The sequence below is a fragment of the Aythya ferina genome (assembly GCF_964211825.1).
Source record: "Aythya ferina genome assembly, chromosome: 1".
Lineage (NCBI taxonomy): Eukaryota > Metazoa > Chordata > Aves > Anseriformes > Anatidae > Aythya > Aythya ferina.
In genome coordinates this window covers 98766978-98790882 of record NC_140296.1, presented here as the reverse complement: position 1 = coordinate 98790882, position 23905 = coordinate 98766978, and the positions used below count along the sequence as shown (strand labels likewise).

The 23905-nt window shown below is 36.3% G+C and overlaps 1 long non-coding RNA gene across 1 annotated transcript; it reads right to left on the bottom strand.

Annotated features, from left to right (window-relative positions):
• Window positions 1-288: 288 nt before the first annotated feature.
• On the bottom strand, window positions 289-3805 carry LOC311430369. Its single transcript, XR_014688742.1, has 3 exons — window positions 3676-3805; window positions 1323-1381; window positions 289-648 (listed from the first exon to the last, which is right to left on the bottom strand). It is a non-coding gene; the product is annotated as an uncharacterized lncRNA (long non-coding RNA).
• Between the last annotated feature and the right edge of the window lie 20100 nt (window positions 3806-23905).

Genomic DNA, 23905 nt, shown 5'->3' with positions numbered 1-23905 from the left:
TGTGACCCAGACGTAACTTACATAAATACACCTTGCTTTGTCATTTTACTCTCAAAGGGAGGAAAAAAAAATATTTTTTTTTGGATCAGCTGAATCAGTCTCTAGAGATATTTGTTTTGTTGATAGTTTTTTTGTTTGTTGGTTGGTTGGTTGGTTTGTTTGTTTTGTTGGTTTGTTTCCTCCATAGAGTATAGAATAAAACCAGAAAAACTAATTTCAAACTTCATGCTTTAAGTTAATTGAGACAATGGACAATGATTGATTAGATATAGATACAAAGCTTGCTGATTAAATTGTTGTTTGTAGGCATTGTGGCCTAGTCATGCCCTCTTTTGTATCTCATATGATGGTGAGGTTGTAAGACCCATTACAGTCTAGAGAAGATACCTGTAGTGAATGCCCTGTGTTGTTTGTTTGTTTGTTTGTTTGTTTTCGTGTTTTGTTTTTGTTTTGTTTTGTTTTGTTTTGTTATTCTCATCATCCTTTCCATTGTGCTTGTTGAAATGACCCAATCAGATGAATTTGGGAACGTAGAAGATTCCTCCTCTGTCTCTGGTACTTCTGTGGTGGTGGTCTCTAGGGCTCAGCTTCCTCCTATTCCAGTTCAGTTCCCTGGTCTCTCCAGTAGCAAGGCTGAGCCTCATATTCCTGATAGGCAGATTATAGAATGATTTGGGTTGGAATGGACCTTAAAGTTCATCTAATTCCAATTATCTATAAAATGCATATATAAAACATATCATGCACAACATGTTCTAAGGTGGGCTGAATTTGCTAAACATGGTCTGGTTAGATTGATTTTTCAATACAGTGCTTATCACAGTAATTACTAACAGCACAAAGTCATTGGAAAACATCTCATGAAACAGTTTATGAAGCCTCAGGGATGCATTCTGCCTTGTTTATTTTCATCCTTATATAAGTTATATTTTCTATACACAGTTTATTTTTTGTTTGTTTTTTGAAGTATATGATTTTTACCTATAGAAGTTGACATGAAAGTTATAGAAAGTAGATAATTTTATAGTAAATACTGGAGTAGCCGATGGACATTGATCTTTATCGATTTTCCCTACATCTCTACATCTCTGCCTTGATTAATCTTTCTTTTACCTACCCAAGCAAAATATTAAATTTACTAGTATCTTTGAGGCCATCCAGATAAGTCTATTAAAACTTTCAACTCACATCTCACTTAGGTAGAAAGGTTAAGTTCAGCCTCAGGCCCACTGTTCTGCCACTGTTACAGGGCAGAGTCGAAAGAACTGAATGACTGAATCCACACATACAAACAATGAGAGAAAAAATATTTCAGGGGATACCAAAAGCAGATCGCAGATGAAATCTTCCGTGTTATTCCACACAGGTTGGGTCCACAGTGCTTCACAGCAGCAGGGGAAAATACAAAATAAAATAATTGGAAATTAAAGCATGTTCTGCAGAGTAAAATAAGAGTAAATAAAATTTAAGAAGTGGTCAGGCCTTTTCTTAAAGCAAAATGTTTGAACACCATTGTAGCTGAGGGAGTCATGGACTCTGCTGGGCATCCTCTGGTGGTTGTTTGTACAGAAAGCTGGGTGCAGTTTGTTCCCACTGAATCCAATTTATCCTTCTCTCCCTGACAGCAAGGGAGCTACAGCTGTGGCTTGACCTCTGGTTTTGGCTGTGCAAGACCTATCACCTGAGAGGGCAGAACATGAATCCTCATGTTGCAGGCTAAATTTCTGAAGCCAATAATTTTACAAGGTTCTAAAAGGAAGTGGAAATTGATATCAGTTTTCAGGCCATCGTTGCACTTCAAGATTTAAGATGGAAGATTAATCCATAGTTCCCATGGGGGTCATATACAGACTTCTGAAGCACGTGAGTTACTGTCAGCATCATACACAGGGTATAGGGTTCAATGAACCCTGACTTTGATGCAGTACAACAATTACATATTCCTAACTCTTCCCTAAGGAGTCAAGGTGGCTCGCTGTGACCCTTAAAGTGAGTCAGTCTCTCTTGTAGATTATATCCTGGTCTGAAACCATCCTATATAATTAATGAGGTTACTACAGGGCAACAATTAAGTGTCTTTTTGCATGCTTAGATTGCAGAAGCATTACAGAACAGCCCCAGGGGCCTACTCTATGGAAAAATAACTCAAGTCTTCAGGCTGGTCAGAGGATGTTCCACAACCACACAAGTTTTTGGGAGAAGAAGAAACAGAAAATTTACTCTTTAGCTGCCATAAGTGACTATTTCCAGACCTGACAATTGCATTTTAAAAAATACATGTGTTAGTACAGGCTCAAATGCTTCTGTTCCATTAAAATCATAGTTAGGGTCCTGCATGTTTATAAAGCTGCACATTTGAAAGTTGACAGCACTTTGCCCTTTAAAAAAATAATAAATAAAGAACTTAGAACAGGTGCAGCATTATAATCTTTAGAATGCTATTATGGAAACATGAATAATGTCATTGAGAATGTTAGCCATCTGCTTTCTGAGTATCTGTCAGTGATGCAGCAACAGCAATATAAAAGTGATACATGGGGGTGTCTCCAATGGTTTGAAGAGAAAGCTTGTGCTTTTTTTTGAAGAAAAATATGTTCCATTTTCAGTTTGTTCTTAACAGACATAGAATATGTATTCTGTAAATATAAAGATGACTATAATGTGATGTTGTGTAATTTGCATCCTATTTTATAGAGTTTTAGCACAAGTTCTTGTGCAACATGAAAACTGAAAATCAGCATTTTTGTGATGTAGAATAATTTTATTGAAATGTGAGTATTTAGAAGATATAAAATGTTAGAAGTAGTTTTAAACTCAGACACTAACTATATATACTTTCAGAGCATCAGCTGTGACATAAGCTCTAAGCTAATGTATGAGACTTGAATTATTTTCACCTCATGAAGAAGGGAAACATGAGAGGGCATGATAACTTCAAAAAGCAGAAGAGTCTATCAGATAGTCAGCACCTACAGAAGCACTGTCCTACTAGATTTATTAATAAGCTTTTTGAAAATGACAGAAATACCATCTCTTAATGCTGCAAATAACAAGTAAATCTATCTTTACAGGGACAAAATATTTTCATTATAGTGCAGAAAATAAAAGCTTCCTACAAACTGACAGGAAGCAAGGAAAAGTAAGTAACTGCTTAGAGGCATGCAGCAGAAAAAATAAATTTTAACAAGGTCAGTTCAGAATTCATATCGTGCTGTAAATACCACAACAAAATACTGCAGATGCACTGCTGACTGCCAGGGCTACAGCAGTCGCAGCTGCCCTAAACACTTATTTACAACATAGAAACTTCTATAAGTGTTCAGTGAGTGATAATGAGGCTCAATTTTTATCAAAGGGATTCAAAACTTATATCAAAAAGAATGTCATTAGGCACTGGAGCAACAGTAGAGGAAACAAGCCAACTGTGAGTGCAGAAGATAGAAATCAGACCACACAAAGCAATTTGGCTTGCTCAGCTGGAGTAGAAACACTTCAGGAGGGAAAACAGTGAAATTCTTTTTAGCTGGCTGATAGAAGTGCTCTGCACACAATCTGACTACAGAGATCAGCTCCTCAAAAGGAGCACTTACCTGTTGTAATGATGTTACAAGACAATCAAGAGAGGAATTTTGTCACTTAACACTTTCAGGGCCTCATGAGAAATAGCAAACTTACCTTCTTCAGGGAGCTGCCCTTGTGAGCAAAGGCAGAGACCTGGGTGCCCAAGAATGTAATTTGTAGCTTTGCTGCAGCCTTGCTGAGTGGATTCAAAGAAAGTTTGTGCAGGACAAGCATGTACTTGTCCAGTGCTACAAGGGAAGTGATTGAAGCAGGATCTGACCAATGCGCACCTGTCCTGAGGCTTCAAACAGTGTTGGAGGAGGGGAGGGCTGGAGGCAAGGGAAATTGTCTTACAAGCCTTCATTATGTAAAGCGAAGAAAAGGCAGTGAAGGGATTGTGTAGTGAACCAAATTGTTATTTTGCATATGCATGATGGAGTTCATTTAAGGTTGATATGAATACAATAATCTAACTCTTGTTATGGGATGTTTGGCTGTTCAGGTTTAATACTCATTTAATGCAGTGTTTTGTTTGCGTAAACTCTGTTGGTTCCTTTCCTTTATTTCTGCTACAGATAAAAAAAAATACTACCAATCTTCTCTAACCCACCACACTATTGAAGAATGAGGAGGTCAATCATGCCGAAAATTAGACATTATGCTCGTAAATAATTAGCTGACAGATAGCAAAACTACTCCTTGACAGTGTGAATCAAGCAAGGAAATTAATCCACTGTGATACGCCTTTACATTCATAGAATTATAGAATGACTTGTATTGGAAGGGACCTTAAAGATCATCTAACTCCACCACCCCTGCCATAGGCAGGGACACCTCCCACTAGACCAGGTTGCTCAAAGCCCCATCCAACCTGGTCTTGAACGTCTCCAGAGAGGGGCATCCACAGCTTCTCTGGGCAACCTGTTCCAGTGCCTCACTACCCATACAGTGAAGAATTTCTTTATAATGTTTAATCTAAACCTCTTTTAGTTTAAGACCATTCCCCCTTGTCCTATCATTATCTACATGCATAAAGAGTCCTTCTCCTTCTTTTTTATAAAACCTCTTTAAGTATTGAAAGGTCACAATGAGGTCTTCCTGGAGCCTTCTCTTTTCCAGGCTGAACAGCCCCAGCTCTCTCAGCCTTTCTTCATACAAGAGGTGCTACAGCCTCCTGATCACCTTTGTGTCCCTCCTCTGGACCCGCTCTAATAGATCATCATCGTTCTTGTGCTGGGGGCACCAAACCTGTACATAGTACTCCAGATGGGACCTCACAAGGGCAGAGCAGAGGTGGACAATGATCTCCCTTGACCAAGAGGTCACACCTCTTGATGCAGCCCAGGATGCAGTTGGCCTTCTGGGCTGCAAGTGCACACTGCTGGCTCATGTCAAGCCTTTTGTCTGCCAGAACCCCCAAGTCCCTCTGCAGGGCTGCTCTCAATGAGTTCTTCTCCCAGCTTGTACTGATGTCTGGGATTGCCTTGACCCAGGTACGGCACCATGCACTTGGACTTGTTGAACCTCATGTGGTTCACATGGGGCCACTTCTCCAGCCTGTACAGGTCCCTTTGAATGGCATCTCTTCCTTCTGTTGTATCAACTGCAACACTCAGCTTGATGTCATCTGCAAACTTGCTGAGGGTACACTCAATGCCATTGTCTGTATCATTGATGAAGATATTGAAAAGCACCATTCCCAAGAGAGACCCCTGAGGGACATGACTCATTACTGGCCTCCACCTGGACATAGAACCATTGACCACTACTCTCTGGATGCAGATAGATCAAATTCATCACTTTCCACTTTAGAGATCAGGATGTCATTTAGGACTGCATCAAAGGCCTTGTAGAAATCCAAGTAGATGACATCAGTTGGTCTTTCTGTGTTGACTGATGCAGTCACTCCATCAGAGAAGGCCACCAGACTGGTCGGGCATGATTTACACTTGGTTAAGCTACACTGTCTGTACTGTACCACCTCCTTGTCCTGCATGTGCATTAAAATTGCCTCCAGGAGGATTTGTTCTGTGATGTTCCCAGACACAGAGATGAGGTTTCCTACTCTGTAGTTCCCCAGATCTTCCTGTCTACCCTTTTTAAAAATGGGAGTAATGTTTCCCTTTTTCCAGTCACCAGAAAAGACTGTCTTACAAGAATGTCTTATAAATTTTGCTATAAGCATCAGCATTCCCCTTCTATACAAAATATTGGATTAAAATTAAGGATTAGGAACACATCATTTAATATGAATGTGAAATTCACAGATTCATTAATAAGATTTATAAACCAAAATTTCTTACCTTTTCTGTAGTTTATTTCTGTAGTTCCATGGTAGTCAGGCAATCATTTTTAAGGCTGACAGTTAGGAAGTGAGAAAATTTGTGTGAGGCTCTGGAGCTGCAGAGGAGTAAACAGTTACAGTAGAAGTATCACAGAGAGCAGCATATGCAGTCTTCAGGGGGAAAACCACACCAATCCCTGATAACTGATGGAAAGTTTGAGCCAACTGAGGCATCAGTGCCAGTAGAGACTGATGGTTGCTCCTGCCTGGGTTTCGCTAGAAGTGAAACCATGTATAGGAAGACTAATCAACAAGATTGCTACTTACTGAGATGTGTGAAATCGAACAAAATACACCAAGTAAGTGCAGTATTTTTTGTGAAATGTGGCTATGCATTTCCCTTTTTTTCCCTAAAAAAAAAAAGAAAAAAAAAAAAGGAAAATTCCTTTGATTTCATCATGTAAATAATATTTTTTTATGCACACTTACAGATGCTAGTCTCTTTATCTCTGTGGTTCAGGCCATTGAGTCAGTTTTAAGTTTAGCTTATTTCTAAATTCAGTTGCATGAAACAAATTAATTGTGATTACACTGCACAGTTTACTTCACAGATTTACTAGTAACATGCCCATAATTGCCATACTGTCTCTGGAAATGAAATGAAGCAAATAGAATATTTAAAATACTGAAATTCCAAATGAGCTAAACCTGGAGTACATGGGCCTCATGAAATTAAACATAGGATGGAAATCACTAGAAAAAATAGCTACCTTTAGCTACAGTCACTCTAAAATGTGATTCACTCTGAGGGAAATGTTTAGAAGAGGTCAGTGTGAACAGTATTTTAAAAGTTCAACTCTACGGACTGTTTAAGTAGTGTTTTTCATTTTTATTACCTAGCAGTATGTCAGCCACCTAGTTTCCTGAGAGGAGGGAAGTAGTGAACCTGGAAGAAATATTTAAAGGGAGAGTTCTCATTTAACTATGGCCTCTGACTGACTTTGATCAGAAAAGCCATTTGTATGCAAAGGGTATAACAGTTGTTGGGTAAGGAGCATTATGCTGTACTGTGTAGAAGAGATAAACAGGTAAGAAATTGAAGTTTAGAAAGCAAAGAGGCTGGAATTTTGGAGAGGCTTTCAAAGGTAAAGATGGCAAGCTTAAAAGTTCTGTAATAAGAAAAATCCCATGGGAAAGTTAAAATTTGGTGAAAAGGGAACAAAAAGGTGGAATGTAAAGTCATAAGTCATATTATTATATTTATATTTATTATATTTAATATTTATTCCTTTTTACATGTATGTTTATATTTATTATATTTACATGTATATTGGCAGGAGAGGGGGGACAATAAGTTTAAGGTGGTTATTGGAATTCCTATCAGAAATTACATTTTAATCCCAGAGTGGGTAGGGAGTATGTTTTTTGCTTCTTTGGAGAGGAATTCAAAGAGGAATTAAAATAAAAAAATAAAATAAAATTGTTTTTATTTAAACAAAAACAAAAGAAATCACAGTCTAGTTTTTTCCACTCCATAAATAATAGTACTATGTACAGTTTCTTGCAAAGTAGCAAATTCTGAGTATTTCACTGAGTCTCAATTTTATTTCTCTAAAAAATGCTGAAAGATAATGGCCCAGTCCTACATTTCCATAATACTTTAAATTGTGGGCTGGGTCCTTCTAGATTATTCTTAATGTTACTGTTGTAAGGTATGCTTTCACCTCTAGCAAGACCAGCTTAAAAGCATTTCACATTACAGCCTTCCCTTTCCTGCTGAAATTGATACCCCCATCAGCTAAATCAGTGCAGTTCTCCCTGTGGCACTTTTTACAAAAGAATTTCTCATTAGTTTTATCGTGTATTATCTAGTGTACATCAAACTAACTGGGAAAACATGGTGTCTGGGAAAAAAAAAAAAAAAAAAAGTTAGAAGTCTCTTAAATAAAATTTGCCACCAGAGAAACACAAGAAATTTCAGCCAACATTTCTCATGTGTACCCAGAGTTCCCATTGACTCTGAGAGTAGTCAGTTTGTTGATAATTAAGTAGTGTGGTGTCAGAAGAAGGGATGGGTATCTTGTGTGGAGCTTTGTTTCATTAAGTAACTTCAAGGGGTGTACATTCCAAAGGTGCTGTAAGATTTGTGTCAAAGGCAGGTGTATATTTTTCTGGAAAAAAAAGTCATTGTATTTAGTTTGGTTTTGTTTGTTTCTTAAAATGGAACACATATGATCTTAGAAATTACAGATATTTGGTTTTTATTTTGAAAATGAAATGTTTTTCCCCTCTACCTCAGCCAGTGAACTGATAAATCAGTTTTCATGTTACTTATATCCAGATATGATTGACTGTTCATGAATCCTTTCTACATACAGAACTAGATAGTTAAAGGGCAGCATAGAACATAGAGCATATGGTAGAAAAGAAAAACATATACATTGTTGCATACCCATGCTTGTTTTAAAATTAGTCCATTTTATCTGCTTCATTACATGTATTTTGCTTAGCAGATAATTGTCTGAACACAGTCACACTTCTTATTAACACAATTTAAATTGGAATTAACCTTGTTCCAGCCCATAGTCTTTTATAAAGAATGATCTTCATGTCTGTAGACTTAGTCTTTTATAAAGAATGATCTTCATGTCTGTAGACTAATAGCACCGAGAAAGTTCACTGCAAAGACATAATTAATAGTCCATAATGTTTGGGAAGGTGACATTTCCTACTTTCTTTGAACTCTCAGTTTGGTATTTGAAAGCCAGTATAAGGTACCAAATATAGGATATTTAATCTGGAGTGGTGTCTAGTTGGTAGTTAACTGAAACTGCTTCCTTTCCCCTAACGGCAATAAAACTGGAAGGACTAATTACCCCTTTTTATAGGTGCAATTTGAACTTAAAACTCTAGAGAGGGCATGAGTAGTAAACTACTGTTATAGATGATTTCACCATCTGCACCTTAAAATTGTGACTATGGAAATAGAAAAGGAATATACATAGCTTTTAGCACAGAAATAACCAAAACGTTTTTTGTTTGTTTGTTTGTTTGTTTTTGTTTTTGTTTTGTAGGGAAAATAGTTGGGAGAAAGCAGTAATTTGGTAGTGTTTTCAGATTCACTTTAGAATCACTTCCTTTAAATAAATACATATTCAATTTAATCCATCATTAGTGCTTAATTGAAACTCATTCATCTAAAGATGATGATGTATTGATTTTTTTTGAGATTAATGAACCTCAGTGTGTTTATGTATTTTTTGCTTCAGCCCATCTGAAGACAGAAGCCTTAGGAGTTTCCTCTAGCAAAAATGGCAACCATCATTTTTTTTTAGATCTATTTTTTTTGCAATGAATAGGCAGGATTTATTAATTTCAGTATAATCCCTTAGGTTTAATGTTTTTTATAACCATTACTTTACTGTTGTGAATTTCTGTGTGCTTATGTATTTCCATAGTCCTTCACATAAAGGAGAAACTATTAAATTTACGTATGTTTTTAATAGATCGTATGTTTTGCTAGGCTGGAGATGTCAGAACAAAGCTCATGTCAGAATGCCAGATGAAGAGTTTTCTGCTTTCACCCTCTTACCACTCTTTCTCATTCTGTCTTGCAGATTTTTTATGGGGTGAACTTCTCTGTTTCTAGTTACTAAAAACAGTTTCTAGCTCTGACTCATAGATTTTGTTGTGCCATTTGGATGCATAATGCTGCCCAGGGATTAGCCACCTCATAAGCACTGCCTGAAGCAGTGTATGCTTTGACACCACACCACTGTGGTTGTGGCCTCCTGGCTGTATAGCAGAAATGTGAATTGTGTTAGCACGTAGAACTTCCTGTCCTGAATTGGAGGTGCTTAAAAAACAACACATCTTCACACAGTATTTTTCTTCTTCAGTTTCCTTTTTTCAAGTTTTTCTCATTTCACCTTAAATAGACAACCCAGAACTGTATCAAAAGAGAAAAGTCAGAATTTTTCACCATTTCTTGTGACATAAACTGTTGGAGATTTAGGGAGGAGACTTGTTTTGCTTGTGTGTTTTTGGGGCAAAAGATCTCTGAAATTTAAGAAAAAAAATGTAAGTAATACCTGTAATACCTGTAATGTCTTAGAAGATTATAAAAAAAAAAAAAAAGTACCCCACAACAGCTAAGGAGCTCCACTTTGCTCTCAAAGTGTATGGATGGCACTATTTTGTGCCATCTATTGACTTAATACATAGTCTGAGAAATTCTGATTGCGTGATTTCTCTCAAGCATTACTGGAAATACAGTTAAGCTTTAAAAGGCTTTTAAACTTGGTCAGTAATAGCTTGCAAACTGAAAGACACTTGCTTTTTGAGATACATACAAACAAAATATTCAAAACAATTTTTTTTTCAGAAAGAAAATGAGTTAGGTTTACTGCTAGTGCAGGGTAAACTTCAGAATAGACAAAATACAACTTGATTTTGAACTATTTATGCAAATAAGTTTGGTTGATTTCTGTGAGAGAGAATTTCATGAAGTCATGCATCTAAACTTGCAGTCTAAACTTGCAGTTCTTGCTGTCAATATAGTTGGCTCCATCATGAATCTCTTTAATGTACACTGCAATTTTTATATAGTCTTATGCAAAAACTATATAAAAATTGTCCATTGACAAGCTGCCCCAGTGGTTTTGCAATCTTATACATATATATGTTTTATATAAAAGCTGCATAGATATAGTGTTAGATGGTTTGAAAACTACATAGCAGTTGTGAATTTGTCTAGAACTCCTCAAGTATATACCTGAAGATTAATTTTGTTCTTTTGAAAAGAAATCTCACTGTCCTGCCTCCAGTGATCTCTCAAAGGCCAGCGAATGTAAAGTCCATTTTGTACTTTGGTGGTTGAATCTCTAGACCAGTCAGTCTAAATACACAGTGTCTTACAACTCCATGTAGTGACCATAATGTACAAACATATATCAAAGAATCTGTGAAAAGCAGTAACTTTGTCATTTTGTTTACAAGAATTTATTCAGACCATTCTTTGTGACTTTACTATGATCAATAAATTCTGACATTATCTGAGTAGGGAAAACTGTGTTGTCTCAAAACTTATTAGAGGACAGACCATCTAAGGATAAGATAGGTTTGTGAACAGTAAAACCAGATGACAACAGGAAGTCTTGGCAAAATTGTGTGAATTATTTTGGACTTGACTATGGAGAAATCTTTTCAGTTAATAAGCACCATTCTTTTTAAATTCATTTGAAAGAGATCAAATGTGAAATTTGGAATTGGCCCAATTTTTCAGCAGAACAATCTACAGAAATTTATCAGAAATATTTTTTCTAGTGAATTTTAAAAAACATCACAGGCATTTGTAAACAATTTTGGCAAAATTTTGTTAAATTCAGAAAGGAAATAACTGACAAAATGTCACACCCTAAATCATTATATTTCATCAGAATTTGACAGAGCTCAGGACAGTAAATGACAGCAAAAAACATGGCCCTGGGCCTAAAATACTAGAGATGGTAAATTTTTCAATGTTCTTTTCTCTTTTCTGTTGCATGTCCAGACATTCCAGTTTATTTCTAACATCTGCCCCAGGACAAAGCTGGATTTCTGATGATTTACATTTCCTCAGAGCACTCTGCGTGCCAGTACTGTAAGCTGATGCTTCCTGCCATGAACCATAGTTGTAATGTCAGGAAGTAGGAAAAGAAAATAGAGATGGAAGACAAAGAGCAGTTTGTCAGAAACTTTGGCCTGAACTGTGTTTTTGTTCTCACACACACAAAATCTGGGTATTGAGAAGGTTCTCTTATGCAGGCTCTCAAAACCGCACGGAAGGAGATTTAGGAGCCTGTTGGGTATATTTCTCTACTTTTCTGAATGTTTATTTTGAGGTTTGGGGTCTGTAAGAGCAAGAAAGAGTTGAAATTGCATCAGTGTTGGCTGGACATTGGATTTGTTATGTCAGGGAACATAAGACTTCCCTTAGTCAAACACAGACTCAGTAGCATAGATCCAGCTCACTGTGGCATCTCTACGGTATCTCATATGACTAACCATAACTGGTGCAGTGGGAAGATTTCACCTTTACAAATCCATCATCAGTGGCCAGAGATGGTGAGAAGACAATGGTCCTTTACAAGAGCTGTTTCTGAGAACTGCCTGGCTTGTCCTGTCAGAGATCAAGGAAATAGTGCAGGTGTCATAGATGTCTGTGGTAGAGGAGCTGTACCCTGGGACTTTCAGTGGAGGAAGTGTAAGAGAGCACCTAGGACAGACATGGGAAGGGATCACTGGGATATTTGGAGAGGAAGGATCAGCTGAGAAAGTGCAAAGTAAAAAATATGACCTTTCTAGTAAAGGCCCAGATGCCTTTATATGATGAGAGGGAAGTATAACGTATTTTCAAAAATCAAGGAGCACACAGTCAGTGAACAAGATTATTTGAAAAGCAGTTAATCAGAAATTTTAGAGAAATTATCTTGTTTAAATAAAACTTTGGAACCTTAGATTCTAATCCCAAATGACCAGGGTGACTATAGGGTGGATATAGTTTATTACCCCATTTTTAATGTGTACTTGATAAGATTTTTAAGAGACAAAAAAAGATATTTTTTTCCTCTACATTAAAAGGCATGTTTTCAACAAACCTTCTAGTTAGTGCTATAAATATTTTAGTGTTATAAATATTTTACAAAGAAGTGACAGTATTGGCAAGCATGCTACCAGAAATCTGATTAAATACATCTTGCTGGAGAAAGCTGAAATTATGGACAGGAAAGTTCCTGCCTAAATTACTTTCTTAATTGAAATTGTACTTGAAGTTGTTAAAATGATGTATTTTGATTTTTTTTCTGTAAGCATGTTCATTTTTTTTGTTTCAGATAACATCTGAAACCAAAGTTTTGTGAAGTGTACGTACTGAAATATATCAATAATTTGAATGTCTTACAAAACACGGAAATGTGTTTTTCCATATTCTGTAATTATCAGAAAAATAAGAGTGATTAAAAAAAAAAAAAAAGCTAAATGTTTCAGTTTTCACTCCTGAAAGCAGTGTTTCAGAGTGCTGACAGATAATCACATCAGTGTGTTGAAACCTTGCTTTTAGAAGCATTTATCATGTGTAGACAATAACAGTAATAATAATTCTATAACCATGCTTGCACCATATTTGCACCACAAGAAATTTTAAACTTGCTGGGAGATTAATTTGCTCTGTGTTATAAGAAATAGTGAATAATTGCTCCCTTTTTACCTTTTCTGTACAAATCAGAATTTTGTTTTCATAATACGTTTTCTCATCCTTTTTGTGAACTTCAGAATCTCAGTGTATTTTGTATGGAAGCATCTCCTAAATCTTTTTTTGGACCATTTCTGGTTGTACCATGCCCTTTGAGAGGTAGTAAATTATGGGTCTGTAGAACTGGCAGTTCTTTTTGCCAGTTCTTTTTTATACAATCTATACTGTACCACAGTGAATACTTTAGGATTTGTTATTTTCCTTTTCTAATAATTGCTAACTTTCTACTAGCTTCTTCAACTACACTGAGCACTAGCCTTTCTTTGAAACAGCTACATAAGGTTAAACTTGTTTTCCAGTTAAGGAAAGGGAATTTTGAAAAAGGTATTTTGGTAGTAAAAATGAAGCTTATTTTGTTGTAAAATAAATATATACAAAAATAAAATAAGAGGTATTATTTATACATAATACTTCTTGCTCTGAAAATCCATGCTTCACATTGGTTGCTAGAAATTTATGGGAGATTTTGAATGCATTTATAGAAATGTAATACATAGATCAGTACCTAGAGGTTTCTCTGTTTCACTCCACTGACAAGCTGCCCCAGTGGTTTTGCAATCTCATGATTGGCACCCCATTTGTGAAGATAACACTTTCCTTATATGCTATTATATTTTCCAGATATATGTATATTCACATCTGTACACAGATGTCCGAAGATAATGTTCAGATTCAGATATTGCTTTTTTGGAGCCATTATATAAAAAGTTGTAGTATTTTGTACTCTTAACTGGTTCTGTTTTGGATTTTGTTGTTGTTGTTTGTTTGTTTGTTTGTTTGTTTTAATGATAAAAAAAAACTTTCTATATTTTTGCCTTTTAATTTCCATTTTTTTTCCTATTTTATTTCCACTGCCTTCTGTCAATGGCTGGATTATGTATTTGCAAAGAAGTTTTGACTTGTATGAGTTTAATAAATTGAGATTTTAGTGTATTAAAAATACTGATAATTGCAGAACTAAGCAGTCTAAGACTCCTTTAGATATAGATAAGGCTTTAAAATCTCTGAAAGATTCAAAAATACTAGGAAGAAATAAAAACAAATAAAGAAGGAACTTGTTTTTATTATAAGGATTAGCTAAATACCTTAAAAAGATATATACATCTTTGGATGAATAACTGTGTTTCAGAATGATTCTCTGTTCCCTTTTGAGGCTATTATAATTGATCATAGCTCCAGCCATGTCCTGTCTTCTCTCTTGCCTGTAAGGGAGAGTGTAAGTAGAACTGTTGTATTTAAGTTTACTACTGAATTTGGGGTTGTGCTTAAAAGCTCCAAAGAGCAGAACAGTGTATATAGACGATCGTGCACTTTATGACTTAAGCAGTTTGCAATGGTTTGAATATATCATTTCCCCCATCTTCTTTTTATATCTGTTATGGGAGAAGTCTTAAAAAGTTTTGAAAAGCAGAATCTATACATGGAAAGGGATTGTTGAAGGAATTAAGTTATTAGCAGCTAGAGGGAAGAAACAGCTCACTAGTTTGTTTGCTTGCTTATTAACAGTGATACTGCAAACACAGGACAAAACAATCCGGCCTGAATTGTTGTTCTGCACACAATCATGTAGAAGGCCCTTACCCCTGAAGAGTTTCTAAAATATCTACTGCATTTTATCTTCTGAAGACTCTGCAGCAAATGTGAACTCCTTAGTTAAGGATATAACCTTCAACTGTACACACCAAAAGAAAACATCAGGAGAAATCAATACCCAGTATCCAATGGATCAAATCCCTGTAGAGTTGAGTAATCTTTTGGGTAGCAATAACAATCCAGTGAACACCCACCATCATTCTCTTCCAAACTAACACGTAGAAAACTAATGTATGCTATGCTGATCCTTTATGAGACAGATGATTTATATGAGCATATGAACACTAGTGAAGTTAGAAAGGGGTTTGAAAGATCTCAGGTTTCCATGCTGTGAAAGATGTCAGAGAGTAGAAAATCTCCTTTTTCCTAAAGCTGTTGCTCCCATGTTGAAGAGAGAAACTTCTACTGATACTGTGAGTGGGGCTTTTTTGTTTTGTTTTCTTGGGATATATGAAGAAATATCATAATATATATATGAAGATATATCATAATGTTATTATGAAGATATATCATAATATATCATAATGTATGTTCATCATAAGCCGTAGTGACATTAAGTGTTTTCGGTAGCTGCTCTGGACTTCTTTGGACCAACTCCACAGAGCCCATGTTAGATCATTTCTGGTGATTTCTGAGACCAAAGCTTGAGTGCAAGTACAAGGAGTCAAGCCTGCCTGACCCCTGGTTACTTTCACAGTCAGACAGTGGGATCTAGCTTCACAAATAGTATTTGCAGAGTCATTTTAGTCCTTTACACTGCTTGACACAGGAGCTATCAGTTGCACAGGAGGTGATCCTAGAGTAAAGCTGGAGCCCAGAAATGAAGGACTAGAAACAGTGCACCCCTCTATTTGTCTGCTTTCAGAGTTTTGTCATTCAAGGTGATGCTGGAGTCAGTCCTGTACTGTAGAGTAGAGATTTGACTTCTCCCTCTAGTTTTTTTTCTGTTGAACTTACACACCTAACAGTGAAAAGCAGGTGGGAAAGCTTCAAAACTCTTTGTCTGTGAACTGAATACTGTTTAAATTGCAAAATAAAAGCAAGCCAGCCCCACCACCTGAACTCTGTCCCAAAGCTCCCCTGAGTCTTGGGTGAGGGGCTTACCAGTCTAAACAAGAGGTTAGTTGACCTGGACTTAATATTTGTTATGAGTGTATGCTTTGGCACTGTGGACCCGGAAGTAAATTTATGTCTGGTGTTTCTGTATTCACCATCTGTCTTTCAGGGCTATATAGGTCTGCACTGCCCTCTACAAGCACACACCTGACATTTGTAGTCTGGCCTCAAGTAAATGCTTGTTTAATGGATGCAGGGAAAAGTCGCTGTAGTGAGGGGTCTCAAAGGTATGACAACAGCATTGGATATTTTATGAACTCCTGGATGTACTGTCCCTTTGCAGTTTCATTAGCATAATTGGAACTGGAGCTTACTTTAGTGCTACTCAAATTTGGATTGATTATATAATTGGATGATAATAGTAATGCTTAACACTTTAACAGTACTTTACATGGTCAGAAACTGTGCAAACATTAACTAAATAATCTTCACAGTGCCCCTGTGTGGTGGTAATTAGAGATGGAAAAGACCCATTACTAGATCATAAAATTCCATTCTCTTGCCAGGGCAGCATACATTCACCCAGCAGAGGACATAGTGGATATTAAACTACTTCTGTGTTTGATCTTTCCTCCCCTGGTGACCTTATATCAATCTGGGGCTTTCCTGAGCCTGTAAAGGGACTTTACAATGTTTTAGGTAACTTGCAACCGAACTGTTCCTTTTTGATGAATGTAAAATAGAATTTTACTCTCCTTCTCCTTGCCTGCTTCTCAATGTCAGTGGAAAGCAGTATATCTGATTCTCTTCAAAACAAATAAGAAAAAGATGATGCTGTTTAAAAATGGGTTAGCAATCTCATAGAATAAAGAGGTAGGAAAGAGTCCTGCCTCTTGAGAGTAAAATCCCCTAATACTGCCTACCTGCTAGCAGTTCAGTGTTGATGGTACATGGGATATTTCATCAGTAACTGTATGAAATCACTTTCCATCATCAGATGTTTTGATAAAAGCACTCATTGAGTATATCCTGTATTTCATCAGGTTTCCAAGGTCGGAAAGCTCACTGGATGTTCAGTACCTGCACAAGCTACAATAATCAGTACAATGATAACCTTCACTGCTATAAGTTTTTCTTTTTACTGTTGTTTTGACTGATGGTTTTCCTAGATAGTTCCTATGCTTTGATTATAATTTTGACAAAACACCTCTTCTGAATAATTTTTGAAGTTGTAGCTATAAGTAAGCTCTCAGTGTTCAATGCCTATTTATTTTGTACACAGAAATACTTATGCACTGTGTAACTCTTCATATGAACATGGAAAATTCAAGTCTCAAGAACTCATGCACTAGTTTTGATGCTTGTGGCATTGGAAACAGTTGTAGCATATCATTAGGAACAGTGAGGTTGCGCCAAGGGATGGTTTGACACTGTTTGAGGATGGCAAGGCTAATGGGAACACCTATGCCACTCCAGGGAGAGCTGTGGATTCAGGAGAACATCGGGACAACACATGCAGTATGAGGAACGAAAAGGATGAAGTGAAAGGTTTGGACCTTTCCCAGAGCTATAATATTACTAGTATTAGTGAGCCTTGGTGGGACAAGCCCCATGGCTTTAGTACTAGGATGGAGAGCTGTCAGCATCTCAGGAGGGACAGGCAAGGTGGGCAAGCGGGAGGGGTTGCAATGTAGGTAAGGAAGAGATCAGACTGTGAGGCCATTGCTGTTAAGGGTGATGTGGAAGAGAGCCTCTGGGTGAGGATTAAGAGCAAAGCAGATGTTGTGGGTGTCTTCTATCCACTGCCCACCCGGGACGATGGCACAGATGAGTTGGGGGAAATCTTGTGATTGGTTGCCCTCATCTTTATGGGAGACTTCAAATTCCCAGACGTAAACTGGGAATATAATACTTCTGTGACAATTAAATATCTGGGAAATACCTGAAACATGTTAAAGATAACTTCCCATCACAAGCACTGAGTGAGCCAATGAGGACAGAAACCCTCCTGGACCTGTTTGTGAACAGGGAAGGCCTTGTGGGAGACATGACAGTAGGTGTAGGTTTTGGCCACAGTGATCATGGATTAGGTGAGTTCAAAAATGTTGGTGCAAGAAGAAAAACAGTGAGCAGAGTTGCCACCATGACCTTGAAGAGAGCAGACTTGAAGCTTCTCGGGGAGCTAGCTAGCAGTGTTCCCTGGGAATCTGATCTAGGATATTTAGGGCTCCATGAAAGCTCTTCTCTTTTCAAGAGCTAAGTTTTGAAAGCCCAGGAGCAGGTAATCTCACTGAGTCCCAAGCCAAGTAAGAGGGGCATAAGACCAGCCTGGCTGAACAGGGAACTCTGCCTGGAACTAGGGCTGAAGAAGAAAATATGGTAGCAAGCTCTGGCCTTACAGAGAGTAAAGAGGTGTTTCTCCTGCTACTTCGAGCATTGGTGCAGCCTCATCTCAAATATTGCATGCAGTTCTGGTCAAGCACTGGACAGGTTTTCTAAAGGTGTGATTGATGACCCATGCTGATCAGTGTCCAAGAAACATTTTGACACTGCCCTCAATAATATCCTTGAACTTTTGGGTAGCCCTGAAGTGGTCAGGCAGTTGGACTAGATGGTCTTTGAAGGTCCCTCCCAAGTGAACTGTTCTGTTCTCTTCTGCTCTGTTAGTGATAGGTCTGTTCAGGGTGATGAGATGGTGAAAATCGAAGCACTAACTGTTAGGCTGGGGCAGACAAGTTCCTAGACCTGTCTTACCAGATGGTTTGCACAAGAACCATTAGTGCTCCCGGAGTGGTGTAGGGAATGCCAATCTGAGGAGAGAATATAAGGTAGAAAGAAAAGTAGCACTTTGGGATGGGGGAGAGGAGGGAAGCAAGCTCAATCCATTCATTCTAGTTCATTTTATAGTAGTGATAGGAAACCTTAATAGAAATAAAGGGAAAAATATAGGCTTGATATAACTGGTTGCTTGTTGAACAATCAACAGTGCTGATTCAAAATGGATTAAACAGTTTATTTTCTTGGCTCTTGGTAAGACAACAGACCTCATACAAGCTTTTGCAAATTTACTTAAATCAGTGCTAATTTCTTAATTATATCTATCTATATACATTTAATATAAAGAGATTTAGATGACAACATTTATCAATTAAAATCTGGGTTCATATCTGTTCATAGGAATCTCTTGAACTTTTTGCTTTTTACTGTTAGAAGAAAAAGATTTTTTAACTATGTAAGATGTACTGTGTACATAAATTTATCCTCAAGTTTGTTACTTTCAGAGTATTAGCTTTTGACTCATATTAGCAACTCTAAAATTCAAAGCAGCCAGCTGTAGGAGTTTAATAACTAAGGCTCTTGGTTTGGTAATACACCAGAAAGATCAGTCTGGAAAGTGAGACAAGTGGAGCTGGAAAACTGGGGGCACATATCTGACATACTGTTGTGCTGATAAGCATGAACACTTTAAGTTCTTTCAGTGTATAGTTTTCAGGTAATATTAATTATTAGCTGAAATACAGGATCAACAGAAATTACTATCTGTGAGTGCAATAGCACTCCTAAACAAAAAGCTTGATTTTTCAGTTACCACAGTTTTGTTGTAATTGTTATCAATCTGAAGCATTATTTCTTTTCTTATTCAGTGTAGGAACAAAATCACCTGAACCGTTAAAAAACAGAAAAAGAATGTATCTTAGTTGTGCTTACAGTCATATATAGTTACAATATTACAACATTATACAACATTACAATTACAATACAATACAACATTAGTTTCTATGTTATTGTGAGGTTCTTTTTCCCAAACACATCTGAGATCAAGAGATCATTTCTATCAGTCAAGTTTTGTTGAATTAATAATTGCAACTATCCTCTACAGGGTCATTACTACCATCTTAGTGCTCTAATTTGTGTTAAATAACTTTAAACAGAAGCTAGTTGCATCCTTGGTGTAATTGTGCTTGTTTTTAATTTCTAATAATAATGAATAGTTTTAGAGAATGTTGATTAAAATCAAAAAAGGAAAGTAGAGAAAACTCGGTGAACGTGAGCTAAGCAATCATTTATGAACATTTCAATACTTGTATAAACATTGTGAGGGCAATGAAAAAACAGCTGTTAACTTTAAAGTGGATCAGAAACAACAAAAAATATGCTATTGTAATTTCTTATATTTTTGGATACATCTAGCTTTGAGTTAGCTACAGATAAACATGCTAGATTGAATAGGGCATTTATGGATTGCTTTCGTAAGAAAGAGTAGCCTTGATTTTAGGCAGCACTTTGTAAAATTACTAAACAAAATATCTGGAAGCATTGACTAAAGTTAGAAAACCACCGCTGAAAACACTATTCAAATAGAGCCATATAGGTGTTGTGGTTTGAAGAACTTAAAGTTTCAGTATTTGTTAATTTCAGTCCTTAAAATATACCAGCACAATAGAAAGATCAGTGACAAATTATGAGATACCTTAAATAGCTTTGAAGGTCTTTTCTTATCTACTTGTGATCATTTCAGAATTCACACTTTTAAGCTTTTGCAATTTTAATAAGAATCTTTAAAATAATAAAGCTGGAATTTGAATCATCATCATGACCATTATATCTATAACTCTGGGAAACATCAGATTCATGGCAATAGTGTGTGAGAGATGGCAACTGAAAAAGTAGCAAAACAAGTCTTAATTCACTAAGAATATCCCTGATAAAACTTTGAGTATAATTCTGTTCACTAAGTTATTGCTGTGTTGCCATGTGTACTAGACTGCCTTGGCTAAATTTAACATTCGGGTAAAGCATTGCCATTGGAGATGCCTTCTTTCAGGACAAACTTGGCCATGCATTTGCAGATGTGAAGTCATCCTGTGGGAGTATATCTATACATCAGTAATGTAAGAAATCAGTAACCTGAATAGGTACTGACAGTCTAGAGTAATGTGATAGTTGTTGGAATTGAACCTTCATACTCTAGCTGATTAGGGCTACCATGATTTAGGAAAGTATAAAATGAATGATACTAAGGTCATATCTTCTATATTCTTTTGAATTCAGTTTATACAACGAGCTGGAATGGTCCTATTCAAGGTGTAATTTAAATAGTTTCTTAAGATTGTTTGGTTATTTTCTGTATTTTTAATAGGGCCATCATACCTGATAAATGAATTTAACTGAAGATTACTGAAGATGTACCTCCTTTTATCAGACTGTAGCTAATTGGAGGTATGCTTGTTATCTACAACAGGAGAAATACAATAGGAGAATAGGGATTGTGGCTTCTAATTTCTGAAAAATTCAAATCCTGAAAAAAAATTACATTTCCCTTTTGACTTTCACTTTCACACTTCAGATTGTAGCATTTTTTTCCATTTTCTGAATGAAAATGGATAGGAATATGAATAGTTGTGATACTTCCCTAAAATACCTGCACATAAATATGAACAACAGTGAAAAAGATGTTTCATTTCAATGGATCTATAGAATCCGTTCTAGTGGCCTATGCACATAGATTCACATGGATAACAAAAAAATAAATTTGAGCACATCAGGACTGATAAACTGACTATTGTAATTTTTTTATATTTTTTATTTTTTTGTCTGCGTACACTGAAGGACATACACAGGGAAGCAAAATTTCTGGAGGCTTGCTTAGCTTTTCTCTGTTGGTCAGCATTATCTGATATATTTTAATGAATAATCTGAGGAAAAAAGATTGTCGAGATTTTGAGGGATATATGCAAAACAGTTCCATTCTAATAGAATAAGGGAGAATGAGAGCGCTAAAGTAAACCTACAAATAGGAAATCTTCTGCACTATCTGCAATTTTGTTTTCTTTAATGTTTTGTGAATTTGTTTATACAGTTTCCATGCCCTTCAGTTGCGTAGGACTGTTCAGATGAATATCTTCCTTTAAGTTTCTGAATGTGCTCAGTAGTACACTTCACCTCATGTATAGATAAATAAAAAAAAAAAAACAACCTTCATTTACCCTAGTGCTGTGTTCAGAACAATGCTTCCTTACATTGCATTTAATATCCATTGCAATGGTCTCAAAAGTGTTGATTTCTAAAGCTGTTATATATATTAACTGAATGCTCTGTGAACAATAGAGTTGTTCAGATGCCTAAACTTTGAGTGAGGAATGATGGTAGTTATTAAGGATATCAGAAATCTGATGATCAAAATGCAAAATTTTTCTTCTCCCCTGAACACAAGTCTTTGCCTCTAGTCCAGTATCTTAAACTTTCTCCCTCCCTGTACCATGTAACACTGTGTTGCAGTGTTGACAAAAATCAAAACAAGCTTGAGTCGATTGGTGAGAAGGGGTACTATATCTCTCTGAGAACTTAAATGTCTGTCATTTTTACAAGAAAAAAAAATGTTTTGGATAAGGCTTCCATTTGAAAAAACTGTAATTTATACTCTGCAGATTAGGTTCTCTCCTGTAGGAGTTAATTACAAATGATCCAGCTCCAGTTTCATTAAAATTTCTCTTTGCTTTGGCTTGCGATCAGTGTTATAACAGTAAATGAGGGCAAATGAGGAATGATTGAAGACAGGGTGTCATTACAGCATTTTTCTTGCAGATAAGAAAAATATTTTATTGGCTCATCCATGCAACTGCACCGTCTGCTTTTTGATCATTTTTGAGCTATTCAAAAGGTACCTCCCTTCCCAAAGATCAACTCTAGAGGAAACTTCCTTTAACGAGGTTTCCCTGCTAGCACTAAATACAGGATTGAACCCAGTGCAGTATATAGCTGGTGATATGGTTTGACAGATTAAAACAAACAAAAAACAAACAAACAAACAAACAAACAAACAAAAAAAACAAGTTCACCATCAAAAAAAAAAAAAAGGTTTTATGTAATACCTTTAAATTTTCTATCAGTTAGTTATTTGGAATGAGGGAGGTGATGTATGTTTCTATAACCTCTGGTTTCTAAATCTTTAATCCTTCTCAGCAAAGTTAACCTTAGAAACTGCTGGTTTTAATTGAAAGCTTACATTCCTCCTCTCTCATGGGTTATGCCAAAAGCATGAGAGCTGATAATGCTACTGTGCAGGGCAGATGCACACAATAGCTACAATTCTGATTTTGTTGCAGCGTGTAGAATGTGGTGCTGCAGGTTATGTAGTGCAATATAGTATTTTCTTCACTGTGTCTGAAAAGTTACACTTGAAATCACATCTGATAAATGATTATATTTTAGAAAAGTAAACACTAAAAAAGTATGTAGAATAGGAAGTGACCTGAGCTGAAATTGCATTGCAGAGATGTCAGCATGGTGTAGCAGCTCAAAGTTATTTCCTGTTGGTATTTATTTGACCCTGCTTTTATATCTTGATAGAATTTCTAAAAGCTTCTTCTTTATTAACCTCCAGCTGTCTGTAGTGACCATTGACAGTATTAAATTTTGTTTGTTTGTTGTTGTTGTTGTTGTTGTTTTGTTTTTTTTTTTAGTTGTAGCAATAATTGTGCAAACATACATAGCTTGAGATGAGGAATGGACATACTATACAGATTTTTTTGAATTCCATTTTGAGTGTTGCTTAAGATAAATTTGTAGAAAGCTCCACAGAGGTTTGAGTCTTCCCTGTGGTTTGCCAAATGTATTTTCTGTTCACTCCTGACAACTAAATGCTTCAGCAAAATTCACTCTTGGTTCTGTGGGGGTGGAGAAAAAAAATAATTATAAGAATTTATGCAAGGGTGATTGGAACTAGCTGCAAAGTCATTGTCAGTATTACACGTGCACAGATGTTTTAAGAAAAAAAATTCCTTGAAGCATGCACATAGTTTTTAGCATTTGATGTGGTGGCAACCAGTGAAAGTGAGATTATATTTTAAAGTATAATTTTGTATGCATTGAATTGACACATATTAAATTTTTGGTAGCATGACTGTAAACAAGTTTATTTACCACACAGTATGCAAACATGCTTTCATATGTTTTCAGGCAGTCATCTGTTGCCTATTAGATTATTAACATTATTTTTTTTAACCCTAATAATCTCCCAGCTATCATCTTCTGAGTATCCTAAATTATAGACAACAAATGAGCAGTAGGAAACGTATCCCATTCTCCAGGCCCCTCTTACCACATTTGCACAACTCTGA